Raw genomic sequence first — 18512 nt, 5'->3', positions numbered from 1 at the left:
AAGAGGAGGAATGAGAGTAGAACATGAAAAGAAAAAGGTAGAAAAATCATGAGATGGGAATGGAGCTATCACATTGAAAGTTGAACAAATTTTTCTTTCAAACTATTAAAATTTTATTTAAAATTTTTGTTTTCATAAAAAGTTATATATTTGATAATAAATGTAGGATCATGAGAGGCAGCATGGCATAATGGCTAAGTGAGCCAAGAATACCTAGTTGAAGGTCCTGCCTCTGACATGTATAGGCAAGTCATCTGATATCTCAGACTTCTAGAATCTGAGTCAGAAGTTTCTGAAAACGTGCAGATCAGTATTGGTAGAGGGAGTTTTCTCTAAGAATTCCTTGTTAAATCACAGATCTAGTACTTGACCCTAAATAAACAGAAACATCCAAATAATATATATATATATATATATATATATATATATTTAATAAGGTGATAATTATAATATATTAATTAATCTTTCTTTTTAGGTTGAAGAAGAAAAGAAAAAGCATCAACACAATGAAATATTAACAATGGAGGAAAAAGATGGTGATACAATAGCTACAATTAAAACAGTTGGTAAAGTTCATGAGCTGATTTCTGTGGAGAGCAAAGAGCATGGTGAAGATAAGGAAAATAAAATCTCTTGGGAAGAAATTCCAATAATGAATGTTATTTGTTCCAAGGAAATTTCAGTGCCTGTGCACCATCTTTTAAAAGGGTAAGATAGTGAAAATATTCAACTGGAATATTAGTCAATAATCATGTTAATGGTAAGTTCACTTTACTCTAAAAAATGAAGTCAGATTCACCCTGCATCAACTTCAGTTTTATTTTTTGCCAAGAAAGAAATTAAAACCCCATAAATATATATTTCTTTTTTGTTTTCAATATGTTCTTTTAATCTAGGACTATCACATCAGCATCTATTGAAAAAGGAAGGTATGTAGTCTTTTGTTAGTCCAAAAGAATAACATTTAAGAGTAGCAAGGAGCAAAGCAAGATAGTTTGCCATGTATTAATAAGTCCTAATGAGACCTTAAAATATACTGTTACCAAAGTCCTTCACCATTAGAACTGATATAAGAATGAATGAATTTAGGTGCTTAACATTTGTATGTATCACTGAGGATACAAATAAAAAAGACAACCTAAACTTTCCAGAAGTTCACATTTTAAATTGAGGATATGCAAAACATAAAAAAGAACCACCTACTCACTAACCACTATGTGGTGGGGGTGGCAGGGGCAGAGTGAGGGTCCAAGTGGAAGAGAATTCTGGTTCTGCCCTACAGGAATGGGGCTATCAAAAGAAAGGTTTAGTGTCCTTACAGGATGGGGGGAAGAGAAAACAGGAATTGGCATAAAGGTAGAGAAAGCCCTAGATAGCATTTGCTCTATCAGTTCCTCTAGGAGTCCTATGGATGGGCTGAGGAAGAGCACAAGCAGATAACTGCTACTTGCACCTTCACTCCCCCCCCCAAAAAAAATCATGGGACCATAAGATGATAGAGGATAACCTAATAGCAATATAGACCTCTAAAGTTTGAAATCGTAAGCATCTACATCTGAACCATAGCAAATGTGGAAAATCAAGCCCAAATGTACTTCCCTTAAGGTGTTAAGACATAAGTTAAAATTAGCCTTAATTTATCATATTGTCAAATGATTAATTTCAAGGGTAAAAATTATGTTCAAGAAAACAGTATTTATATAAGCATAACATTTGGTAGGCACTGAAAAGAGCATTTTTCCCCTGACTCAATGCTGGTACTCCTTCACTGTGACCTCAGTGGCTCATAGAAAGTTGTCTACTTTTCCCTGATTAGTCATATTAAGAATCATTTATTGGGGCATCTAGGTGGTGTAGTGGATAAAGCACTGACCTTGGAGTCAGGAGTACCTGGGTTCAAATTTGGTCTTAGACACTTAATAATTACTTAGCTGTGTGGCCTTGGGCAAGCCACTTAACCCCATTTGCCTTGCAAAAACCTAAAAATAAAAATAAAAGAATCATTTATGGTGGACAGTAAAATCATGAGCACTTGAGAGAAAGAATGCTTTCGTTATGAAAAAAGGAAAAGGAAGCTATCATTTTTGTTACCATCTATTTGTTTTTGCATCAGATTCATTTCCCAATCAAACATCCTTTAAAACAAAAAATAGGGGTGGCGAGGTGGCGCAGTGGATATAGCACCAGCCCTGGAGTCAGGAGTACCGAGGTTCAAGTCTGGTCTCAGACACTTAATAATTACCTAGCTGTGTGGCCTTGGGCAAATCACTGAACCCCATTTTCCTTGCAAAAAACCCTAAAAAAACCTAAAAATAAAAAAATAGAGTCCAGCACAACTAAACACGACAATAATATTGCATACAATGCTCACACTGATAGTCTTCCACCATGCATAAAAGGAAGAAGAGGGTACTATCTAATCTTGACCAAACTTGGTAATTATAATCTCACAGTATTCAGTTTCAGTTGTTTTATTGTCCTTAATATTTACATACTACAATTAGGATTCATAGTATTGTCTTGCTTTTCCTTCATTTTGCATTTATTTATTTATTTAGTTTTTGGCAAGGCAATGGGGTTAATTTATTTGCCCAAGGTCGCACAGCTAGGTAATAAATATCTGAAGCCAGATTTGAACACAGGTCCTTCTGACTTCAGGGCCAGTGCTCTGTCCACTACACCACCCAGCTGCCTCATTTTGCATTAATTTATATAAATATTTTCATGCTTCTCTATAGTCATGATTTCTACACACACACACACACACACACACACACACACACACACACACACACACACAGAGAGAGAGAGAGAGAGAGAGAGAGAGAGAGAGAGAGAGAGAGAGATGTTCCATTCCATAAACAGAGCACAGTTTGTTCAACCATTTTCCAGTCAATGGGCAACTATTATATTCTTAAGTTATTTGCTAGTTCAAAAATATTGCTAAGAATATTGTGTTGTCTCCAGGATCTTTCCTGTCAGTAAGTAAAAAGATCTCATTGGGGTCTGTATTTAGTACTGGGAAAGAGAAATAATTCTAATGCACCAGAGAAATGTCTATTCTTTTGAAAAGTTTTGACTAAAAGCTAATAGAAGCAAGGGTACATTCTAATGAAATTCTGTGAAATCTGTGAATAAGAATAGTTGAAATAAATTGATATCAAGAAGTATCACAAAATATGCCAGATGTAGATGCCCATCAACTGGAGAATGGTTAAACCAGTTATCATATATGAATATTATTGAATACTCTTGTTCTATAAGAAATCATAAATGATCCGACTCTAGAGAAACAAGGGATGAGTTACAGGATCTGGTGCTTAGCAAATGGAGCAGAACTAAGAGACCAATGTACACAATAATAGCAACACTGTGAGATGAGCAACCCTGATGGATGCAGCAGAGAACTAGCTCAACTTTATCAGACAGGCTATAGAGAAAGATATCCCCATCCAGAGGAAGAAAAACAAAACAAAACAAAAGAAAATCCTTCAAATCTGATGAACACCACATTCACTGTTTAAATAATATCTCACATATTTCTTTCCTTTAATACTAATTCCTCTTAACAAAAATGACTAATCTGTAAACATGTTTAACACAAATGTGTATGAACAATATGATGTGGAAGGCATGGAGGTGGGAAGAGAGGGTGGAAGGAAATTTTGACACTCAAAAATATACAAAAGCGTAATAATGTATTTTGAAAATCCTTTCATAACATGTATTTGGAAAAATAAAATATCAATTAAAAATATTCCAGATGCTTTAACTGAATGGGAAAGTGAAGGCACCTAAAGTCTATGTGAACAGAGCAATAGGCAGCTTGTGAGATCCATTATAACTTGAATCAAAGAATAACTTTCACACCATTGTTATTGTTAATTGCTCACTTGTTTATGTGCAAACAGACTCATACACACACAAACCACCCTCTTCCCCAATATAATATGCTAATTCCAAATAAGTCTAATTGTTGAGATGTTTTGTTGTTTTTCTTGGATTGATGCTAAATGACCTTCTGTTCTAGTCCTACCTTTGAGAGTCAATTAAACATTTAGAATGTCATATATTTGAATACACACACACACACACACACACTCATATATATGTGTGTGTGTATGTATACCACTCCCTGTTCCCCCAACTCTTCCTCTCCTCTCTAGAATAATCATCTGCAATGGCTTCAATTGCTTTTTTTAATTTTTTAAATTTTTTTTCACTTGCTTTTTATTTGACATGGTCTTCATCCTTAAGCTATCCTGATTTCTCTACTCTAGACACATTCTGAGTTCTAAATGCCTTTCATAAAATATATCTCTCAAAAATAAACACAACTCTTCAAATATGCTATGCTCAAGGGATGTCAGAAAACTATCACCTCCCTACTTCTGGAATCTTTGCATCTTAAAATCAGCATATCATTATTTGTTCCTGGCACTGTTGGCTTATAACAAGCTTGGCTTCTCTCTGATTCCAAAATCTTTACACAAAATTTGACTAGTCACAACTATAAGGTTTTGTAAAGTTAATGTCTTTTACTCTAAGTAGAGGCAGGGAAAGGGGGAATATTTTAGGTAAAGAAAACATGTTAATAGGAAGATTTGAAGATAAGATTAGAGAAGACATAAATATGATTAGAACAGACATTTCATTATTGGATTAATATTAAGGGGCTTCACAGCCAGGCAGTTCATAGTTGATGCATTAGAAAAGAGGCTATCCATTAAAAGTCCTCATCTAGGAAATTAAATATTCAAAATATTAGTTAGGGATGGAAAAATAATTTCCCTATTTTTTCTGTTCACTTAATTTCCCCATTGTTTTCTTAGTTTTTAATAAAGAACAATTTAAGAACAATTCATTCCATGGATGTTTTTTTCCTACAATGATTCTGCCATGTGTATGAAAGATGCAAAAAACCCCTTCAAATGAATAAATAAATAGCATCCCAGTATTACATCATCTTTTGAAAACATGCATGCCTTAACTTGTCTCTTTTTCCATAGTCCTGATAGAGCAGTGTAAATGAAGCAGATCATGATGAAGAACAGTAAGATATTACTGTATTTTCTCATGGAAAAATATTAGTGAGTATTTTTTGTGGTTCTAGAAGACTAATGTCCTGTTACTCTTTTTTCTAAGAGTTGTCTATTCTTTCTAAATAGACATAGGCACAATGGTACTTTCACTTCAGGTTACTGTATTTCATATGCAAGAAAAACGTTCTATCATGGTAGAGATGGGAAGTCCAGCCTTCCATTTGTATACATTATTACACAACTTTCCTGTCTTTGACCTTTGAAACTTGTTTTCTCCTTCATGAGGAATAGTCTCAGTGATATTGCACTCCACTTTGCTTATTATGGTATCAGAACACAGCTGCATAGACAGTAATTAATAGGAATGTGGTTTTCACTATATCTAAGCACTGGTGGAAAGAAAATCAAACTTGAAATCAGAAGAATAGGGTTCAAATTTACATTCTACAGCTTTCATAGAATAGATTTAGTACTAGAAGACACTTTAACTGTCATTTTATCCAGTCTCTTTATTTTAGAGTTGAGGAAAATGTACTCAGACAAGATTAGTGGTTTGCCTGAAGTCACACAAGCAAAAAGAAGCAGAGGCAGGGTTTGAAGAATACTTGCATTATTAACAGAATTGTTATAAGGAAAGTTCTTAGTGAAATGCTATAAAAATGTGAACTGTACTTGTTCATTCAATAAATAGTATCTCTATTCTGCATAGAGTAATAAACAATTCTTATTCTTAGAATAGTGTTTTCTGAGACAGATTATACTTAAGGAACTACTAGGCAAAAACTATAGAGACAAATGTGAGGATATGACTATGTATACAGTGTTCTCTGTTTAAATTAAAATTGTGTGAATGTAATAGTTGATTAAGCACCTGAAAATCAGTAGAACCTATTTTCTTCACCTACTCTCAGAATTTATTACTTTTAACTACATTTTCTACCTCTAACTTATAGGATATTCTCTGATTAAGTCACTGATGTAAGTGGATCTTATTTTTCAAATATACCTGGAAAAAGTCAAACTTATTTTAATAGAATTTCTGTCTCTGAATTTTGTTGTACTGTTAAATCACATTTAAGTTTGGAATCTAGTACTGCAGAGGATCTGTGTATGGTCTCATTAACAGAAGTACTTTCACTAGAGGGGAAAGTGACTCCTCATCCTGTCAGAATAATGTCCATGTCATACCATATTTCTCCCATAATATATTCATATAACATACTGGTAAACCAGTTTCAAAAGCAATAACAAGTAATATGAAGTGCCTTATGCCAAGCCCTAAGAAAGATAGTAAAATAAATAGGGAAGTCCTTGACCTCTTAAAGCTTACAATATATTAATTAGCACACATGTATGATTATATTAGTTGCCATATAGAATGTCTTTGAAAGCTTAAAATGTAGTCAAACATAATGGATATAATTTTATATTTCTTGATGACTCAGCTCATACCAATTACACAGCGTTCTACCAAAATTTCATAAACTATTATGTGTTTTGTAGGACAAAGTACAGATAGAGACAGATTATGCTGATGACTTCACTCAGTCAAGCTACATTTCTATAGAAAATCATGAATTAACTTCTTCAAATCATAATAACATTATGGTATTGATCAAAAAACTTAGTGTTGATTGTAAAGGTAAGAATATTTTTAAATTTCCTAATAAAAATCAGTTGAACAGAAACCAAAGTGTATGTGCTAAATTACTAAATGTGAGTTATTAATATTGAATATTAAGTTGAAAGAGATGAATTTTACATTGTCAACAATAGAAAAAACAGTGAAGAACATGATTTGTGTAGATGCATAAAGTTATCTGGCTGTGATGTCTTTCATAGAAAAAAAATAGCTCCAAGATTAAAATCTTTCCCTAATTGACAAAAATGTCAACAATTCTGCAAATTTTCTGCCTACTTTATGTAATTCTTCTGTCAGCATGATATATAGGAGAGTGTACTTGACATGATTCCTAGTTTCATATTCTGCCCTAAGCATTTACTGTGTGAAACACAATCCTCCTCCTTTTGCTTTGAATTTTTGATCTTATCATTTCTTACTGTCAACTTCTCCATCTACTACAATCAGTATATTTAACTCTAGCAATTGTGTTCTTGCTCACATACTTGCTACTTCAATTCTGCCAGACACTGAATTATATGAGGAATTGAAAATTGTCAAGGGAAACCAGACAACAAGTATATTAGATCTGTAACTTGATGTAGAAGTAGACATAATCAGTCCTCTCCCCACAAAACAGAGAAATCTCAAGGAAAAATAGAGTGAGAGAAAAAAAAGGTATTTCAGTCAATGTTCAGATGCTCTGTCTCTGGAATGGATTGCATTCTTCATCATAAGTCCTTCAGAGAAATTGCTTCAGTATTTGTCCCATACTTGCTATTGCTAGATGTACTTCCCTCCATCCTATTCCTCCCCATTTATTGTATTCTCTATGTCCTTTCTTCCTGTCCATCCTCAAAAGTGGGTTGAATCTACTACCCTCTCCCATGATCTTCCCTCTCCTCTATCTCCTACTCTCCCCCTCCCTCCCCTGTCCCCTCCATTTTCCTCTAGGGTAAGATAGATTTTTATTTCCTATTATGTATCATTTTTCTTCTCTAAGACATTTCTAATGAGAATGAAGGCTCACTCATTCACCCTCACCTCCCTCCATTTCACTCAATTGCAAAGCTTTTTCTTACCTCTTTTACATGAAATAACAGCCCATTCTACCTCTCTTTTCCCTTTCTTCCGGTACATTTCATTCTCATTCATTAACTCTATCTTTATAATATATTATACTTTCATATACAGCTCCCTCCTGTGTCTTGTCTAAATATGCTCGTACTAATTGCTGTAATAAATGAGAGGGTTCATATGAATTTATTGTATCATCTTCCTTACAAGCAGTTCAACATAATTCAATCCCTCATAATTAGGCCCAGACTGTAAACTGGATCTGAGGGTGGGCAAAGCAAGAGAGTCCTGTCCCAAGGATAACAGTGAGACTTCTCGATGTCTCTGTGGATCCCCTTATGATCTGTAGACTGAGTGCTATGGAAGTAGCTGCTGGGCGCCTCTGCAGTTTCCCAGTGTGGCAGTTTTCCTGCTGATCTTCCATGTTGTCCTTGGTGATCCCTGGGTTGAGAGATCTGGAAACCATCCCTGCTGCCATGGACCCAGGTGCCCCCCAGGATCCGTTTCAGCACTGGGACCCAGACTGCACTCTGGCCCTTTCCAACCCAATTGGAACAGACCCTTCCCACAAATCTTCCAGGTTATCTTGAGCTGCAAAAGTGTATTCAGACTTACTGTGTCTTCTACCACTCTAGTATTTGATTAGTCTCTTAATTTTAAGGCATTTGGAGTGGTCTAGGGAAAAGCTTCTGGGAATTCCTGCTTCTACTCCACCATCTTGGCTCTTTATGTTTTTCAACATTCATCCATTCTCCACATTTAAAAGTTACACCTTTTTTTTCTTTTTACCACCCTGACTTCCCATTCCCCTCGGTCATGGACAGTCTGGGTAAAAGTTGTACATGTAGTTTTGTATTTAACATATTTACATATTAGTCATTTTGTGAATGAGAAATGAAGGAAAAAGAAAGAAAACCATGTGAAGGAAGGAAAAACATAAGAGAAATTTTAAAGTGAACATATTGCCCATTCAGATTCTGTGGTGTTTGGGCAGGGGTTTCCTTTTGCTTTTTGTTTTTCCTCTGGATGTGGATGGCATTGTCCAGGGTTGTGCTAGAGCCCTGAACTGCTAAGAGGAGCTGCAACCATCATAACTGATCACATCACAATGTTGTTATTAAGGTGGCCATTGTTTCTTAGGCTCTTCTCCCTTAACTTAGCATTGGTTCCTGTAAATTTTCCCATACTTTTCTAAAGTTCAATCATTCATTGATCCTTATAGAAAAATAAAACCCAATGATATTCATATATCATAACATATTTAGCCATTTCCCAAATGGTGGGCATCTCTCCAATTTCAAATTCTTTGCCACTACAAAAAAAAAAACTGCTATAAATATTTTTTGAACATGTGGGACTTGTCCCATCTTTTATAAATGTTTTTGAATTAGTTTGGCATTGCTGAATCAAAGGGTATGATCAATTTTATTTCTCTTTGAGCATAGTTCCAGATTGTTCTTCAGAAGATTGGATTAGTTCACAACTCCACCAAAAGTGCATTCATGTCTCAATCTTAACATTGACTCTCCGACATTAATCATTTTCACTTTTTGTCATCTTAGTCAATCTTCTTGGTGTGATAGTTGCTTTCATTTGCATTTCTTTAATCAATAATGATTTGGAGCATTTTTTCATATGACTATATATAACTTTTTATTTATTCATTTGAAAACTTCCTGATCATTTCCTTTAACTATTTTTCAATTCAGGAATAACTTGTAACCTTATAAATTAGATTCTATTCTCTTTATATTTTAGAAATGAGACTGTTATCAGAACTATCAGAACTACTAGCCATGAAAATTGTTTCCCAGCTTTCTGTTTTCCTTCTAATCTTGGCTTCTTTGGTTTTATTAATACAAAAACTTTTAAATTTAATATGGTAGAAATCATTCATTTTTCATTTTATAATGCACATAAAATTCTCCCCTTTCCAAAGATCTGACAGAGTACTGCTTGATATCTTAAATGGTCTATGGTATCACCCTTATAACTACATCTTATATGAGATGTGGTTCTATGCCCAGTTTTTGTTATACTATTTTCCAGTTTTTCCATCAGTTTTTAATTGAATAGTGATTTATCACAGAAACTAATTTCTTCAGCTTTGTTAAACAATAGATTACTATCGTCATTTACTACTGTTTCTTTTGTGCCTTTTGGATTCCACTGATCTATTATGGTATTTCTTAGCAAGCAGTTTTGATGACTATTGCTTTATAATATAGTTTTAGATCTGTACAGCTAGGCCCACCTCCCTTTGCAATATTTTAAATTAATTTCCTTGATATTCTTGAACTTGTGTTGTTCTTTTTTCCTAGCTCTGTTAAGTAGTTTTTTTGATAGTTGATTAATATGGCACAGAATAAGTAATTTAATTTGGATAGAATTGTCATTTTTTTACATTGCTTCAGCCTATTCAGGAACAATTGATGTATTTCTAATTGTTTCAATCTGACATTATTTGTATGAGAAGTATTTTGTAATTGTTTTCATACAGTTTCTGAGGTTCTGTCTTGGGATGCAGATTCTCAAGTATTTTATGTTGTCTACAATTACTTTAAATGGAATTTCTCTATCTCTTACCCTTGGGCTTTTTTGTCCATTTGTTCATGATGATTGATGTGGGTTTATTTTATATCCTGCTATCATGCTGTTGTAAATAGTTTCAAGTAGTGATTTAATTGATTTTCTAGGGTTCTCTAATGATACCATCCTATTCTCTACAAACAGTAAAAGTTTTGCTTCCTCATTACCAATTCTAATTCCTTCAGTTTCTTTTTCTTCTCTTATTACTAAAGCTAGCATTTCCAATACTATATTGAATAGTGGTGGTGATAATGGGCATCCTAGTTTCATCCTTGATCTTACTGGAAATGCTCATAGTTTATTCCCATTATATATAATGTTTTTGGATGATTTTAGATCAATTCTGTTATCATTTTGAGGAAAACTCAATTTATTCCTATATTCTCTAGTGTTTTAATAGGTATTGCATTTTTTAAAAGATATTTATGAGCATCTCGAAATAATTCTATGATTTCTGTTGGTTTTGTTATTGATATGTTCAATTTTGATGAATATTTTCCTAATATTTAACCATCCTTGTCTACCTTGTATAAATCCTACTTGATCATAGTCTATTATTCTAAATATAACTCATTGCAATCCTTTTGCTAAAATTCTAAGAGTTTTGCATTGATGTCCATTAGGAGGATTGGTCTATAATGTTCTTTGTCTGATTTGACTCTTCCTGAATTAGATATCAGTTTCATATTAATGTTATAAAAGGAATTGGGCAGAACTCCTTATATTTTTCTGTATAATTCATTTGAAATTGGAATCAATCCTTAAATGCTTGGTAGAATTCAACTGCAAATTCATCTAATTCTAGAAATTCTCTTCTTAGGGAGTTTATTGAGTATTTCTTCAATTTCTTTTTCAGAAATTGGATTATTTAAGTATTTTATTTCCTCCTGTGTTAATCTGGGTAGTTCTTATACCCATTTCATTCAGGTAGTCAGGGCAACTAGGTGGCACAGTGGATAGAGCACCTGCCCTAGAGTCAGGAGTCCTTGAGTTCAAATCTGGCCTCAGACACTTAATAATTACTTAGCTGTATGGCCTTGGGCAAGCCACTTAACCCCATTGTCTTGCAAAAACCTAAAAAAAAAGTTTCATTCAGGTAGTCAAATTTATTGACATTTTCTTTATTTCAACTTTAATTTTCAGAATATTTGAATTTGTCATGTAATTGGGGATTTTTAATATGTTTTTTCCTAGCTTTTTAGTCATATTTCCAATTCATTGATCTCCACTTTTTCTATTTTATTCATATAACCATTTTGAGCAAAAAATTTTCCTAAAAACTTCTTTGACTGAATCCATAAATTTTGGTATTGTTGTCTCATTGTTGTTATTTTCTTGGATGTAATAGTATATTATTTTTATCATTTCTTGTTTGATCCATTCATTCCTTAAAATCAGGTTATTTATTTTTTTAATTTTATTTATTCAAGGCAATGGGGTTAAGTGACTTGCCCAAGGTCACACATCTAGGCAATTATTAAGTATCTGAGGCAAGATTTGAACTAAGGTCCGCCTGACTCCAGGGCTAGTGCTCTATCCACTGCACCACCTAGCTATCCCTGGTTATTTATTTTCCAATTAAATTTGGTTTATCTTTCCATGGTTGTTATGTATTTTCTATAGCCTCATGTTCTGAAAAACATGCATTTTTTTTCTGCCTTTCTGCATTTGATTGTAAGGTTTTTGTATTGCAGAGAAAATGCTACATTCCTTTCTGTCCTTGTTCAGTTTTCTCCATAGGTCTGTCAAATCTAAGTTTTCTAAGATTTTATTCAACTTTTTAACTTCTTTCTTGTTTATTTTGTTGGTCATATTTATCTAATTCTGAAAGAGGAAGGTTGAGGGTCTTCCGCTATTTTAGTTTTGCTGTCCATGTCTCTCTGTATTTCATTTAGTTTCTCCTATAAGGATTTGAAGACTCTTCCACTTGGTTCATATATGTTTAATAATGAGATAAATTCATTGCCTATAGTGCCTTTTAAGAAGGTGTGGTTTCTTTCCTTATATCTTTTAATGATATCTAATTTTGTTTTTGCTTTGTCTCAGATCAGAATCATTACTCTCTATTGTTTTGACTTCAGCTAAAGCATAATGTATTTTGCTCCAGACTTTTTCTTTACTCCATGTGTATGTCTCTGCTTTAAATGTGTTTCTTGTAAACAACATATTGTAAGATTCTGGTTTTTAATTCTCTTATCTCCTTCCATTTTGGGAAGAGTTCATCCCACTCACATTTACAGTTAAGATTACTAATTCTGTATTTCCTTCCTTGCTATCTTTCTCTTTCCTTTCCTCTTAGTCCTCCTCTCCAATGTTTTACTCCCTTTCCCCTTAAACTTTTCTTTTAAATATTAACTTTAACTTTGCTTTTATTTTTACTTTTGTCTACCCTTTTGTCATCCTTTCTCACCCTTTCTTTCACCCCCCCACTTCCCTGAAGGGTAGGATAGACTTTTAAATCCAATTGAGAGTGTATGTTATTCCCTTATTGGGCCAAATCTTGGAGAGAAAAATTTATGCAGTATTCATACCCTCTCTTCTTTCCCTTTAGTATAATATGTGTCTCCATATCTTTAATTGCTGTTATTTTTCCTGTAATGCCTAGCTTTCTCCTACTAGAGTCCTTCTTCTTATGTCTTTATTGTTTTAACCCCATCTTTTACCTACTCACCCTTCTGGCAAAAATACTACTTTTTGTATGTCTTGTTTTTTCCCAAAGTTTGATTGCTTGTTTGCTTGCTTGATTGCTGACTAATAAGTAGCATTGCCTTAGTCATTAAGTAAAATCACCTCTTCTGTCCCATTAGGGATACACTTCTCAAGAGTCATAAATCACACCAGATTATAATCAACTTATTCCACCCTCACTTTTCAAGTACCCTCCATGGATACACAGTCCTCATGAGCCAAAGCATCATACAAAGATAAATAATTTCATGAACTGTTTGTACCCCACTCCCAACATTTCTTTCACTTGTAGTCAAAATATCAAGTAAAGCAAAATTGCTTCATGATCTTTTCATTTCCAGTCCCTCTAAGTACACTCTCTCACTGTGTCTATATATAGTACACCAACCATATCTCTACAACCACTGTAACCAAAATTTCTGATTCAATCTCTGCTCCTGTCCCCAAACTTTCTAGCCTTAATACTTCTACTCTCTCAGACCAAAGTATTTGGTATATCTCTTCCTCTGTCCCTTTAGTACTCTAACCATAGCACTGCACTCCTCCTTAACTAAAATATTGGGCTCACTCTCTCCCTCTGTTCCTCTAGTACTCTAACTTTAACACTATAACCCTTGTTACCAAAGTATGAAATAAAGTAAGATCATTTCGTGATCTTTTTAAATTCAACCTTTCAAAGTACACTCCCATCCTCTATCCCTATTGTACCACAAACCTCCTTAACTAAACAGTAAAATAAGGTCACTTTATGATTTCCTTATAATTTAGACCCTCTACATCCTCTCCCTTCTCCTCTCTCAATAGGAAATATCTCACCCAGGTAATCCAATTGCTTCATGTCTCATTTATATCATATATCCTTTAAGAACAATCCCTTCAACTGTTAAAGGGCAAAAATTTAATCCTCAATCTTTTAAACATGAATGTTGAAAATTGTCTTTTTCTATAATTAGAAAAACAATATTTAAAAAGAAAGATTAGCAAGGAGGCCAGTACAACTGGATGGTAAATGAGGGGAGAGGAGTACAGTGTGAGAAAACTGAAAAGGCAGGAGGAACCAGGTTATAAGGGCTTTTGGATGCCAAAGAGAAGTGTTTATATTTGATCTTGGAGATGATATAGCACACTACAGATTAATGAGCAGAAAGAATGACCAGGTAGGATTTATGCTTTAGGAAAATCACTTTGGTAGCTATTGAAGTGAAGAATAGATTGGTGTGTAGAAGGTCTTGAGTCAGAGAAAGCAATTGAAAGGCCAGTGCAATAATATAAGCAAAACGGGCAGCTAGGTGGCATAGTGGATAAAGCACCAGCCTTGGAGTCAGGAGTACCTGGGTTCAAATCCAGTCTCAGACACTTAATAATTACCTAGCTGTGTGGCCTCGGGCAAGCCACTTAACCCCATTTGCCTTGCCAAAAAACCCTAAAAAAATAATATAAGCAAAAGAAGATGAATTACACTGGTGGTTACGAGACAGAAATGGACATCTCTGAGAGATGCTATGAAGGTTAGAAAATTTATTATCAGATTGATGATGAGGAGTAAAAAAGGAGTTAATGATGTTATTATGGTTGTATATCTGGTTGAATGTGAGGAAGGTGATGTTCTTGACATTAATAGGGATATTCAGAAGGGAGAGCTTGCTAATAAATGCTTGTTGATTGAAAGATAACTATCTAGTCTACAAAAAGTGCATCATGTAATAGTGGGTATGCCCTTTAATGCCCTCTAACTGTCCTAAGAGAAATACAATTTTTAAATGAGATGTATACAGTGTGATTAGCATTTTTCCTCTTTTTTGTTTACCTTTTTTACACATCTCTTGAGTCTTCTATTTGGAGACTGAATTTTCTGTTTAGTTTTTGGTCTTTTTATCAGAAAATGTTGGAAGTCCTGTATTTCATTGACAATCCATCTTTTGCACCTGAAAAAATATGCTGAATTTTTCAGAGTACTTAGTACTTGCATAATTCAAGGCCTTTTGCCCTTCTGAATAACATATCCTAGACCTTCTGGGAAAAGCTCTGAGATGATGCTAGCTTCACACTGCCATCTTGGTTCAACCCTTAAGTCATTAATGTAAAAATTTTAAATATAATTTTAGCAAAGGGATTAGAAAAAGTTATTACTAAAATAATGCCCTACGATCAGGATGGATTTATACCAGGTGTGCAGGAATGGTTTAATATTAGAAAATCAAGCTGCAAAATTGATCATGTTAATAACAAAAATAACAAATCATATAATTATCTCAATAGATGGTGAAAAAGACTTTGACACAATATAGCACTCATTACAATTAAAAAGACTAGTGATTCTAGGAATAAATGGAGTTTTCCTTAAAATGATAAGCAGTATCAATGTTTTTACATCAGCAAACATTATATGTAATGTGGACAAACTAGAAGTATTCCCATGAAACAAATATGCCCATTATCACTGTATTATTTAATATTGCATTAGAAATGATAACTTTAACAATAAAGCAAGAAAAAGAAATTTAAGGAATTTTAATAGGCAATGAGGAAACAAAATTCCCATTTGCAAAAAACTACAATGTTATACTTAGAGAACCCTAGAAAATCAAATAAAAACAACTTATTGAAACAATTAGCAATTTTAGCAAAGTTGCTAAAATAAAATCACATAAATCATCAGTATTTCCATATATTATCAAAAAAGCCCATCAAGAAGAGCTACAAAGAAAAATTCCATTTAAAGTAATTGCAGATAACATATAATGCTTGGATATCTACCATGCAAGATAAACCAGCAATTATATGAACACAGTTTTAAAACACTTTTCATACAAAGTCAGACCTAAACAGTTACAAGAAAAGTAAATTACTCATGAGTTGACTGAGCTAAAGTAATAAAAATGACAATTCTGCCTAAATTAAACTAGTTATTCAGTGTCATATGATCAAACTACCAAAACATTCTTTTATAGAGCTAGAAAAAATAGTAAGAAAATTCATCTGTAAGAGCAAAAGGTCAATAATATCTAGGAAATTTAAAAAAAAATTGGAAAGGAAGGTGGCCTATTCGTATCAGGTCTAAAACTGTGTTATAAAGTGGCAGTCATAAAAATAGGCTGTTACTGGTTAAGAAATAGAGGTGTGGATCAGTGGAACATATTAGGTAAAGCAATAGAAAGTGATTACAGTAATAGATTATTTAATAGACCCAAAGATTCTACCTTCCAAATAAGAACTAACTATTTGACAAAAAACTGCTGGGTAATCTGGAAAGTAATATGCTAAAACCTAAGTACATCCTGTACCAAGATAAATTTAAAATGAGTAGAGAATTTAAACATAAAAGGTGATACCATAAGCCAGTCAGGAGAATGGGGAGAAGTGTATGACCAAACCAGTGATAGAGAGCATAATAAATTACAAAATGACTAGTTTCCACTACATTGAATTAAAATTTTGCATGAATAAATGCAAGATTAGAAATATTGGAAAGCCAAGATTAGAAAGAATGCACAAAGATGGGGAAAAAATTTTTGCAGTGAGGGTTTCTAATTAAAGGACTCCTTCCTAAAATATGTAGAGAACAGAGTCAAATTTATGAGAATGCAAGTCATTCCCTAACTGATAAATGGTCAAAAGATATAAATAGGCAGTTTTCAGTTGAAGAAATTAAAACTAATATACTCTTATGAAAAAATGCTCCAAATCCTTATTGATTAGACATGAAAATTAAAGCAATTATGAGGTACCATATAACAAGTATCAGATTGGTTAAGAAGGCAAAAAAGAGAAATGATCAGCATTGGAGGGGTTGTAGGAAAACTGGAACACTAATGTATTGTTGATGTAGCTGTGAACTGTCCCCAGATATTGTGGAGAGCATTTCCCAAAGGGCAATATGAAACTTTACATACTTTTTGATCCAGCAAAATTCCTACTAGGTCTTTATCACAAACAAATCCTAAAAAAAGGGAAAAAGACTAACATGTAAAAAAATATTTATAGCAACTCTTTTTGTCATGGCAGAGAACTGAAAACTGAAAGGATGTACATCATTTGGGAATGACTGAATAAGCTATGGTATATGAATACTGTGAAATATTATTGTTCTGTAAAATCATGTGTGATTGGTCTTCAGAAAGGCCTGAAAAAACTTGCCTGAACTGATACTGAGTGAAGTGGACAGAATCAAAAGTGCATTGTAAACACTAACAACATCACTGTAAAATAATCAACTATGAGGGATTAAACTCCTCTCAGCACTTCAAAGACAACTATGGGAGACTATTTATGGAAAATGCCATCCATAACCAGAAAAAAAATACTTTTAATTCTGAACAGAAGAAAGCATACTAGTCTACTTTTTAAAATTTCTTTTATGTATTTTTTATTTTTCCTTATGATTTTCCCCCTTAGTTCTAATTCTTCTTTCACAGGATAACATAAATTAAACAGAATTGTATACCCCATATCAGTTTGCTTTGTGCCTTGGGAAGGGGGGAAAGAAGGGAGGGTGGTAGAAAAATGTGGAACACAAAAACTTGTAAAAGGAAGTACGTAGAAAACTTTATATGGAAATTGGAAAAAATAATAAAAATATTTTAAAAATATATAGCTGAGATTATTGTCCACATTGACAAAAAGAGATAAATTGTTTTCTAATTCAACACAAATTTATTCTCAAAATAATATTTTTGTGTATAACTTTTGGCTTTATATAGGGATACTATTTTTATCAGTGCCAGTGTTTCTGAATTCTAAGAATATTGCTACTATCCTACAGATTTTAAAATACTAATATTTTTATTTACTTGTGTTTTTCTCTATACAGATCCCATTAGCCTTTTGAAACTTGAGGATATAGTTCTCAAATATGAACAAACAGCAGAAATTAAGAAAGGCTGTTGTATACTACTCAGAGGAACAATTAAGAATTTAGAAATGAAAATTATGAAACTACAAGATGAATTATCAGAAACAAGAGAAATGAAATTACAGCTAGAGAATCAAAAAGATTAATGGGATAGAGAACTCTGTAATCTCAGGTATGGAACTGATGAATTTGAATAAAGACATGAAAGCATTTCTCTTACATTGAAGCATTGTGACAAAGGATGTGAGGTTATGCAAGGGAAAAATGATGTATCTTTAAAATAATATAAGAGATCAAAATAATCCTTTTTTCTCTTGTATAGAACAATTTCCAAAGAGTAGCTACTATTACATGATGGAGTTTTTGAAGACTAGATAGTTATCTTTCATTCAATAAGCATTTATCAGCAAGTTCTCCCTTCTGAATATACCTATTAGTGTCAAGGACACCACCTTCCTCACATTCACCCAGATATACAACCATGATAACATAATTAACTCCTTTTCACTCCTCATAATAAATCTGATAATAAATTTTCTAACCTTCATAGCATCTCTCAGAGATGTCTATTTCTGTCTCAAAACCACCAGTATAATTCATCCCCTTTCGCTTATATTATGGCACTGGCCTTTCAATTGCTTTC

General features: G+C 33.3%; 1 long non-coding RNA gene across 1 annotated transcript; it reads left to right on the top strand.

Moving 5' to 3' along the window:
- The first annotated feature begins 286 nt into the window (after positions 1-286).
- LOC141520414 (uncharacterized) lies at positions 287-18155 on the top strand. Its single transcript, XR_012477613.1, has 4 exons — positions 287-708; positions 5010-5090; positions 6546-6684; positions 17828-18155. It is a non-coding gene; the product is annotated as an uncharacterized LOC141520414 (long non-coding RNA).
- Positions 18156-18512: the final 357 nt, after the last annotated feature.

This window comes from Macrotis lagotis, chromosome 4 (assembly GCF_037893015.1).
Source record: "Macrotis lagotis isolate mMagLag1 chromosome 4, bilby.v1.9.chrom.fasta, whole genome shotgun sequence".
Lineage (NCBI taxonomy): Eukaryota > Metazoa > Chordata > Mammalia > Peramelemorphia > Peramelidae > Macrotis > Macrotis lagotis.
This window is presented reverse-complemented; position numbering and strand designations above follow the sequence as displayed.